Source organism: Pogona vitticeps, chromosome 1, assembly GCF_051106095.1.
Source record: "Pogona vitticeps strain Pit_001003342236 chromosome 1, PviZW2.1, whole genome shotgun sequence".
NCBI lineage: Eukaryota > Metazoa > Chordata > Lepidosauria > Squamata > Agamidae > Pogona > Pogona vitticeps.
In genome coordinates this window covers 98,770,832-98,781,313 of record NC_135783.1, presented here as the reverse complement: position 1 = coordinate 98,781,313, position 10,482 = coordinate 98,770,832, and the positions used below count along the sequence as shown (strand labels likewise).

The following is a 10,482-nucleotide window of genomic DNA, read 5'->3' as shown; positions in this document are numbered from 1 at the left end:
TTTTGACCTAAGAGGACTCTTGTTTTGTCGAAGAAGGAACAGAAGAATCTACCCATGCTGCTTCAACTCGCTGGTTTACAGTGTTGAGGTTTTGTAAATGAATGGAATCTTTTAAATTGTTTCAATTATTTCTTGATAGCAATATTGTAATTGCTGTGGACTGTTTGCAGGGAAGATGGAATACTGGCAAACAAAATTGCCACAGCCATCATGGATCTGTGTTTTTTCCTCATTCCAACACACAAACAGCCCTTTTTGCCAAAAGGAAACAGTCAGTTGTGCTGTTTATGAAACAAATCAAAGATTTCTTCAATGCCATTCCATAAGCAGAGCATTCCACAGGTTGTTAATCCAGTCCATAAACCATACATCTGTCGGCCAGTCCAATTCAGATCTCCACATGCCCTGTGTACCCTTAGATTCTTAAAGTAGCACCTAATTAACACATTCGACTACCTACTGCTGCTTTTAGACTATTTGCATTCGGATTGATAAATGCTTGATTTGGTGATTCAGTAATGATTTTTATTAGTGGCATTGTGTCTCAGCTTGTTTGCATGCTTTTAAAACGCAAACACCTAACTGGTATTTTAAAATTCAAACTCCTAACTGGTATTTTTTGAAATGAATTAATTAATCCACTTCAGCCTTACAGGAGTAGTCAAATCCATAAATATCAACTGGGGGTGGGGAGGAAGATGCCATTGTTTTCAACAGTCAAATACGTAAGTGCGATGTTTACCCCTTTGTGGCCCCTGTTTCTCTTACAAACACAGAGCACATGCAGGAAAACCAAACAAAAATACCTTTTTACCCGCTCCCACCAGTTGATTACTAAATCAACGTACTTTGCTTAGGAAAGACAAAGGTCCATTCAGTTCTCACGTTTTCTTAAAACAGGTTTATTGATTACAGATGTCTCATTAATAATTCATGAGTATTTTCTTCAGGTTCATCAATCATCTATATCAATCTTCTATATTAAATCACAGGTTACTATACACTCCTCAGACTAACTACTACTCAGATCTCCCACCTCTCTCTCTCTCTCTTTAACTCTGATCCAGACTGTAAAACTAACTCCTCCTCTCTGGCTCTGCCTTTTAACATCTCTAGTGGCCCCACCTCTCAACCATATCGGCATAAAACATGAATCATGCATGACTTATTTAACCTAACAAGGGTGAACGCCACAATATGTTTTCAGGAAACTAACAGCATGATCTGAGGTAGAGTTCGGAAGTGAGATGGAGGGGGGACAATATGTTAGATTGCTTTTAAATAAACATTGTGAGATTTTTTTAAAAAAGATATCACTGTGGACAAATTCTTTCAAACCATAGGCCAAATTCCAACTTGAGAACTGTCTTTGGAGCCATATTCCAGTGGTAAGCTGAGGGCATGAAATAAGGCCAAAGTACAGTATAGATCAATTGTACACATGCCCACTCAAGACATTACAAGATATTTTCAGGCACGCAAAACAGATGTGTGCATATCTAATCCCCATGCAAAAAGAAAAAGAAAAAAGATTTCTGGATGCAAAGCACAACTCAGTTCCATGCAACTGTTTTCTGGGTTGCACCCCAGAGTTCAGCCGTCCACAACAATTTCCTGTGCTACAGACCAGAGTTTATTCCTTGGACAACTTCCTAGACAGCAAATCGGATCTCAGTTCCATGCAGCAGCTGTCCAGACTTTCAATAGCTTCCTATTATCATAATCTCCTATCATTATACCAATGTCTGCAAATGAAGATTAAACTCCAGATCAGGACCCTCTAGAGATCAAACCTAGCCCAGGGTCCACAGGTTCTCCATCTCTGCCATACAGAATTAACTATTCTATAGAAATGCAAGCACATGGATTTCAGTGTGCTGGGTTTGCATGTCTGCAGATGAAAAACCAACAGGTATAGGCTTTCATGCTAGTCAAGATTAATTACACAGACTCTTGGTTCCTTTTAAAGCCTCCACTTGTATAGTTGAAATGCATTAAACTGAAAAGTCTCTTTTAGTATATATTTGTGGGTCTTCTTTCAATGTGTTTTATGCTACTTTCTCTGTTAACTCTCTCTTTTTCTTCTAAGTACATATGTGTTGACATGATATGTTGGGGACATGTAGAGTTGTAAACCTAGAAGCACACCGATGCAACAAACACCAAAGAGGAATTGAGAAAATGACACCCATCAGAACCCATCAGATATATTCAGGTCACATTTAAGGTCACTAAAACCTGAAATAAATTCTAAGGGAAAGTTGATAAGTATCTGGTTCTAGTTTCCATTGCATTCCACTGTGCCTGGAACTCCAAAATTCTGGATCCATTACACTGCTTTTGGAGAAAAAAATTGTCAAATAATTTGATAGAAATCCTCAGTTCTTGTTCTCTCTCTCTCTCTCTCTCTGTGTGTGTGTGTGTGTGTGTGTGTGTGTGTGTGTGTGTGTAATACTTCCAGACCACTGTAATATTCAGCACATTTTCACTCTGTTTCAAACTCTCATACTTTTCTGTCTTTTGCATGCATAAAAACATAGTAGACAACAGTAACGTTGCTACTGAGAATATTTAAGACATGTAAAAATCCACAGATCTTTACATGTGCCCCGTACAGAATGGAATAACCAGGATTCACGTTCACCTCTAACTGTGACAGTCAACTGGTGTTGTACAGTGCAAACATACATAATATTTAATGTGAATGTACTTTTTGACTTTTCCATGTGCCCTTGGCCCCTAGTGCCCAGGACCATACCTATGGACTCTTTGTGGGATATGTGAGAGTGTGCTGTGTCTTCTGTGAAAGGTTCTGTAAAGGTGATTTCTGATTAGTTTTATTTGTGTTCTTTCAAATGCTACTAAATTCTGCCACAGTGCATTAAATATTGATAGCAATGTTTCTTGTAAAACCACATGAGAATGTTTAATTTTATCTACTGTCTGACATTAGTAGCTTGTGGCATTAAAAGAAGCAAGCTTTTTTTTAAATAGTTAAAATGTTAATTGGATTTTTATAACCATTTTGTTATCATTCTGCTGTTCATCTATTTGGCTACGAACCATATTGGTTCTTATAATGTTCTTTCTTCACAGTTAGCTTGATAGCAAACAAAAAATGTATGGCCAATTAAAGATTTGGTTAAGCATCTGACAATTAATAAAATAATAGATTAGATTCAAGTATTTTTACATATTAGTAAAATAAAAGCTTAGACGGCTTTCATAGATAATTGTAAAACTAACAAATAAAAAGCTACGGCACATTGTGACAAAAAAGGACATTGTTACCTTTGTCCGTTCACTTCCCTTTTACATAAACATGAAAAAATAAAATATTAAATTTGTTTCGTTAAAACTCACTTCAATGATATACAACAACCCATATTCCTTGAATGCGACGTACATGAAGTTGCAACATTTGGGTAATTTAAAAACCATGGATTGCCTCCTATTCTTAATGCAAAATAACATAGCATGAACTCTGCAGGGAGGCATGAATAAATGCAGATATCACTTTAGACACATATTGCTTTCTCTTTCCTCCACCACCTCCCCCTTTATTGCCAGGGCATCATGGATTGCCAATTTAATCCTTACAAGGCTGTAGTCAGTGTTTCACATTCCGAGATAGGTACTTGTTTCAAAACGTTGAGATAAAGCATCCAGAACATGAAATCCATACATAGCTATTGCTCAGAAACATCTTGATCAAATGGATGAACACATTGAGGTTGAAAGAAGATTATTCTGGGTGACATCCAGTAGTGAAAAAAATTGCCACCATCCCTTGTGTACCTCCTGATATTGGATGCTGAGGACAAGCAGTGGGAAGGAACGTCTTTCTCCAGGTTGCCCAGGAACTCCTATTTAGAGACATTTGAAAAGAGAATCCTGAGTGAATTCAGCACAAAACCAGGAGCTAAACCTATCACTAGGCAAAGTGAAAAAACTATCTCAGCTGACAGATGCTGGGGAGCAGCAACAGCAGTCCTCCACCACCACACACACACACACACTGTTCTTCTCAAGCTCCCCACTCATTCCCTTCTCTTTAAGGAAAAAGTTTTGTGTTATACGACCAGTCTTGTACTCTGTTAACTCACCCATTGCCTTTGGGTAAATGTGGAGGCCCTATCCCGTGGCCAACGTTGATGGTCTGGTTTTAGCTGCCAATCCAGGTTGCTTGTGTACATGGAATGGAAGGAGACACCATCTTGTCTTGGACCAGCCTTGCATTGGACAGTCTTCATGTTCTTCCCACTCGCAGGTCAAAAATATAGATTTTACATGGGCTCAGATGATGGAGTCTTAGCATTCTTTTCCTCTTCGGGAAAAGTGATATCAGAACAGGGCAGTCAGGAAGGAAGATGCTTCAGGGAAAGTCTGTCTCAGCCTTGGCCGATCTCCTCCTTTACTGTACCATCCTGTACTTCACAAGGCAGCTTTTCCTGCAGCAAATGAAGAAGTAGGGGATGGCAAACCAGGGGCCTTTGTGTGTAATATGTACCAAGGCTGCGAGAAGACAAAACTCAAAAGAGGCAACTTTTTTGTATCTGCACTTTCTGCTTGGGGGCAGAAATGAATTTACCTTTAATTATTCATATCAAATTATGTCTTGACAGAGAAGCTAATGCAAATTATATATAATCCAAACTGATACTGATGATGATGATGACAATGACAATAATGGTGGTGATGATCATGATAAGATACTGCAAGCAACGTCAGCAACATTTTTGAAGGGACTCTACAATGAAAAGCTTGTTCTTTCCTCAAGACAGGCTTTAAATATTCCACTGCTTTCAAATTTTATGATATGGAGGAAAAACAAAAACCCCATTCGCCTCCATTTATTCAGCACTACATCGTGCAAATAACAGCAAAGTTTTTTCAAACTGCATAAAGCATTCAGCTCTAGCCGTGGAATGTTATTATTGCCACAGCAATGATATTAAATGCACCTTTAGCAAAAACAGTTTTCTTATTTGCATGAAGCCCATTTTGATAATAAAGCCTCTTCTGACGGTGATGAGAAAGAGAGGGAGAAAGAGATTTCTTCTAAGGCTCATTTACCCTTGCTCTGATGGAACAGCTTCACACAGTTCTCAGCTGAAAACTGTCTCAGAATACCAATGTCAGCCCAGAGAAATAAGGGGAAAGGAGGCATACTCTGGAGGCTGTTACCTACCTATGAAAAAATGTGATATGCGACACTCATCCTATGCTGTTGGACTGGCATTATCTGTCTGTCTGTCTGTCTGTCTGTCTGTCTGTCTGTCTGTCTGTCTGTCTGTCTGTCTGTCTGTCTGTCACTTGCCCTTTATCAACAACCATAGGATGGAATATGAATTCCCAGCTACAACAAGGAAAACAATACAGTGGGAGGGTCACTTAGCAAAGCTGTTTTATTGATGGGTGGTGGATAGAACTCTGTGGAACAGCTGTTCTCTGCCCATATATCCCTTTCCCACCATGGCAGGAAGAGAGCCAGGATTCGCATGCAATAATTATTTTCTATTGTCAGCATCAGAGAACTGCTGAAACCCTGGGCAGAGAAATCCTCCAGACAGAAGCCACAGGGACGCATTACCATTGAGCTGGTCCTGACTCATGGGCGCCAATGTTAAGTCTCAATATGTCACTCTCAACTCACTGATCTCCCCTGCTTGCAGAAGCTAAGCAGATTCAGGCCTCATTGGAACTTAGATGGGAGACTAGCAAGCTCTCCAGGTAGGGATAGGAGGGAATCTTGCCTCATACCCTGGACAGCTGCTGTCAGTCAGAGTTGACAATACTGGACCGGATGCTATGAGTCAGTGTAAAGCAAGTTCCTGTAATGCAACAGTAGTTCAGTGATGACCATGCAGCCAGTGTCACTGCTGAATGGAGGAGGAGCTAGAAAACAGCACAAATAGGAGGAGTAACTATCACTGCCCTATTCTTAGTACCCATATATGACCTGCAGTATGCCTTTCAATATGAATTGCTGAGAATCATTAACAGGAGGAGGCTATTTCTGGGGCCTTCCATTGCAGCATTTTCACTTACATCTTGTCAGTTGCCTTCCTAAGGGTAGTGCCCTGTGGGAACAGCATATACAGCTAGATAGGACTCTGGTCCTATCTAGCACAACTTTTCTCATGTGTTTATGATTGGTCCTGTTTGTGTGGCATAGAGTTCCAGCTGAACCCAGGATGGCTCTGCTTATGTTTTCATGAGGCTCAAGCTCGTACTGAAGTCATTAGGAGTGGGAATTCCTGAAATGTAGAAAGATGTCTGTGGTAACATGAGCTTTCTCCCCTCCAGGATTGTTCAAATTGGCTTGTTTAGTGATTGGCCACTAAGATACATAGGCTTCTTTGCCAGTCTGATGGTCCAGGCACAAATCTGTGGCATCATTATCAACTTGTCATGTTTTCCTACATGTATCATCCGACTTGATCCTCAGAGGATGTTCTATCGTAGTGTGGATGCAGTCAACTCCAGCCCAAAACCAAATGATTTTGAAGGAAGGAAGAAGAGGAAAGTATACTTATCCTACAACTCTGCCCTCATATGCAGAAAAAGATGCCATTAACAGGAGAAAGGTGGTTCTGGAAAAGAGGAAAATTGTAGGCAACTGAAAGGTGAAAGAGAAGGGACCAGAACAAGGACTTCTTAATAAAAAAATGATGCCAAAATCATAGGATGCGCTGGACAAGCATCAAAATAATATTTAAGACATCAAACCCAATGAATATTACTCTTTCATTATTCATTGCTCTTTCACATTTTGCCCCAAAACCTTCAAGAACAGAATGCAATGGCCCAGAACTGCAACTTCCAAGTAGGATGACCCATCTAAATTCACAACACAATTGACTAGATGAGACAGATGTAGCAAGCCATAAATAATCCCCAGGAACAACATTCCAGTACCCATTTCAGGAAGAAAATCAACATTAAAAACAAAAAATCTCAGGCTTCTGAATAGGCTGGCCAAACCACATTCACCTGCCCCATCCAGATAGAAGGAAATGGTGGAACAAGCCACAAAGCACTCCCAGGAGCAATGTTCCAGGACCTGGTCTAGGCATATTGCAAGGAACAGCAACGTCCAAGCAGCAAAGCCCAATGAAATTCACTTGTCCCATCAGGCCAGAGATGACAGATGCAACCAGCCACAATACAACCCCAGGGACCACCTTCCAGTCTCTAGGATGATCAATGCAATGGCCCCCTGTGGTAATCGTTTCTGTGAAGTACAGTCTAGACCAGGGCTTCCTAACCGTGGGCAACCAAAGTGTTCTTGGACTGCAAATTCCCAGAAGTCTTCATTACCAGCTGTGCAGGCTGGGATTTCAGGGAGTTGCAGTCCAAGAGCACCTGGGTTACCCAAGTTTGAGAACCATGGCCTACACTATGCAGTTGTGATATGGAGCCCTTCTCACTTTCACAGGAATACTGGCTGAAGTACCAAACCCATAGGCACCTTGTGACGAAGCAGGAGGCATTGCCTACTCTAGTCTATAAGTCATCTGAAATTAACGCTGTCTCCTAAAAGGCCAAGCTTATCCAATATCTTCAAGAAAATAACAAAAACCTGAAAACACAGTTTTCAGATATGTGTCCTAACATGATGGTGTAATGGACAGAGTGATGGACTCAAGGGATCTGGGTTCAAATCTCTGCATGGAAACTCACTAGGGAGAGTTGGCACTGGTAAAACCATTCCTTAGATATTTCACTTATCCTGGAAGTAGTATTAGGATCACTGTAAATTGGATTTAACTTGCAGATAACACACATATGATCATATATGTAATTATTTTATGCATATTAGTTAATTCTCAAGGAATGAAACCCTAACGTATCTAGGAGATCCAAGTGGATTTAAAATGCACAGCATGTGCTCCTCATCATTCTTTTCAGAAATGTAATTCTGATCAGTCTGTCGAACACACAAAGGCCAGACATGAATGGCAGTCCATAATTATGCACTGTCAAAAAGTTCTCAGAAGCATCTCCCAAAAATGTTTCCATGTGACTTGTCTGTAACTTTAGGACAAAATAGTGTTAACCAATAACCAAGCATTTTTTTTCCTGTTCCATTTTAGACTCTTTGTAAACTCAACAGGCTGTTTTCTTCCTCCTTTGTCTCCATTCTGCCCATGTCTATACTAACTCTAAACAGGTCTAAACAGTGGCGTTGTTGTGTTGTGTCCAAACCAAGGTTTCCCAACTTATAGTTTCTTCTCCTGCTTCTTGTTTCCCAACTTATAGTTTCTTCTCCTGCTTCAGTTGCAACAATCTGCCTTTTTTCATTTCTCATTACATAATCGAAGTATTCTAACAATCTGTGTTTTCTGTTTTTTACAATGCCTTTTATTTAAACATCTTAATACTTCTTTATTGGCTACCGTCCAAAACCAGGAAGTTTGTAACATCCTATGATAAATTCACATTTCAAATGTTTCTTCCTTTTCTATCAAAGAGGATTTGAGGCCAGGATTTTTGGGGCAAAGCACGTTACAAAATAGGCTTCAAGATCAAGTGCTTTTATGAGCTGTTTCTTTAAAGAGAGGAATAACTAATAAATACATTCCCTTAATATCAAACATTTTGATGGAAATTAATTAACCATTCTGTTTGAATATTTTGAAAATTCCTTCCCACTCCCATCTATGTGCTATTCCATGGAGTTTAACACTGCATTTCTGAATTCAACTTGAGCCTTCAAAATAGTGTTGTTTATTATGTTGATTTGCTTCGATATCACTGTAAGAAACATTGTTCCTATATCTCTGAATAATGGTAAAAAAAAGGCTTTTCCATTCAAAATGATTTTGGATATGTTGGTCAACTTCATCTATAGAAGTAAAGAGCAGCCGTGTGGCCCAAACAAAATTAAATCCAAATGCAAAAATAAATTATACCTTTCTAGATCACTAAAAAAAAAAATAACCGCACAATAAACTGAGCTTTCATGGATTAAATGCCACTTAATCTGGATTGTACCAGTGTGAAGAACTTAAAGTCCAAAATTTAAAGTCCAAAAGTACATGGCAAGATTTTTTTTTTTTTTTTTTTTTTTTTTGGCCAGGAATGTTGCTCTTAAATCCAGCAGTTCTTGACCATTTGCCAGGCTTTTCTCTCTTAGATGGAGGTACGGAGTCTTGTTGCTATTTTATGGTTGCAATTTAGGCAGCTAGATCTACAAAGAAAGAAGCACAGGCATCTGTGTACACACAGCTCCCCTTTTAGCCTCGGTTCGAAACAGATGTTTCTGATTGGCGGGGAAGGGAGTGACACAGAAAACCTGAGTTCTCCATCTGAGAATTGGGGTGATAATTTAGTAAACTCGGTAGGTTTAACCCAGTGGTTCCTAACCTTGGGTTACTCAGGTGTTTTTGAACTGCAACTCCCAGAAACCCCAGCCAGCACAGTTGGTGGCGAAGGCTTTTGGGAGTTGCAGTCCAAAACCACCTGAGTAACCCAAGGTTAAGAACCACTGGTTTAACCAACTGAAGTCAGATTAAAGCCAAAGGGCTATTACCTAGTGGTTGCAGTCCTCTGCTGCTGATGTTGAGAGACCAAATGTCTTCATGTCACCTGTAGAGTAGTCCTGTCAAAATGGTCTAGTCTAATTTGGACCATTCTCCTTCATGGATTGCTGCCTTGTCGTGGCGAAGGGGCTTGAATAATTCAGAGAAACTATGGGCTATGCCGTGCAGGGACACCCAAGACGGACAGGTCATAGTGGAGGGTTCCGACTAAACGCAATCCACCTGGAGCAGGAATTGACAAGCCACTCCAGTATCTTTGCCAAGAAAACCCCATGATCAGAAACAAAAGGCTAAAAGATATGATGCTGGAAGATGGGACTCTCAGGTCGGAAGGCATCCAACATGCTACTGAGGAAGACTGGAGGACAAGTACAAGCAGCTCCAGAGCTAATGAAGTGGTTGGGCCAAAGCCGAAAGGACACTCAGCTGTGGACGTGCCTGGAAGTGAAAGGAAAGTCCGATGCTGCAAAGAAAAATACTGCATAGGAACCTGGAATGTAAGATCTATGAACCTTGGTAAACTGGATGTGGTCAAACAGGAGATGGCAGGAATAAACATTGACATCCTGGGTGTCAGTGAACTAAAATGGACAGGAATGGGCGAATTCAATTCAGATGATTACCATATCTACTATTGTGGGCAAGAAGCCCGTAGAAGGAATGGAGCAGCCCTCATAGTCAACAAAAGAGGGGGAAAAGCTGTAATGGGATATAATCTCAAAAATGATAGAATGATGTCAATACGAATCCAAGGGAGACCTTTCAACATCACAATAATCCAGGTTTATGCACCAACCACCAATGCTGAAGAGGCTGAAATTGACCAATTCTATGAAGATTTACAAGACCTTCTAGAACTGACGCCAAAGAAAGATGTTCTTCTCATTCTAGGGGATTGGAATGCTAAAGTACGGAGTCAAGAGATAAAAGGAAC

The 10,482-nt window shown here is 40.2% G+C and overlaps 1 long non-coding RNA gene across 1 annotated transcript; it reads right to left on the bottom strand.

The window, feature by feature from the left end:
- Positions 1-769: 769 nt before the first annotated feature.
- LOC144586717 (uncharacterized) lies at positions 770-7,043 on the bottom strand. Its single transcript, XR_013541718.1, has 2 exons — positions 4,107-7,043; positions 770-3,866 (listed from the first exon to the last, which is right to left on the bottom strand). It is a non-coding gene; the product is annotated as an uncharacterized LOC144586717 (long non-coding RNA).
- Positions 7,044-10,482: the final 3,439 nt, after the last annotated feature.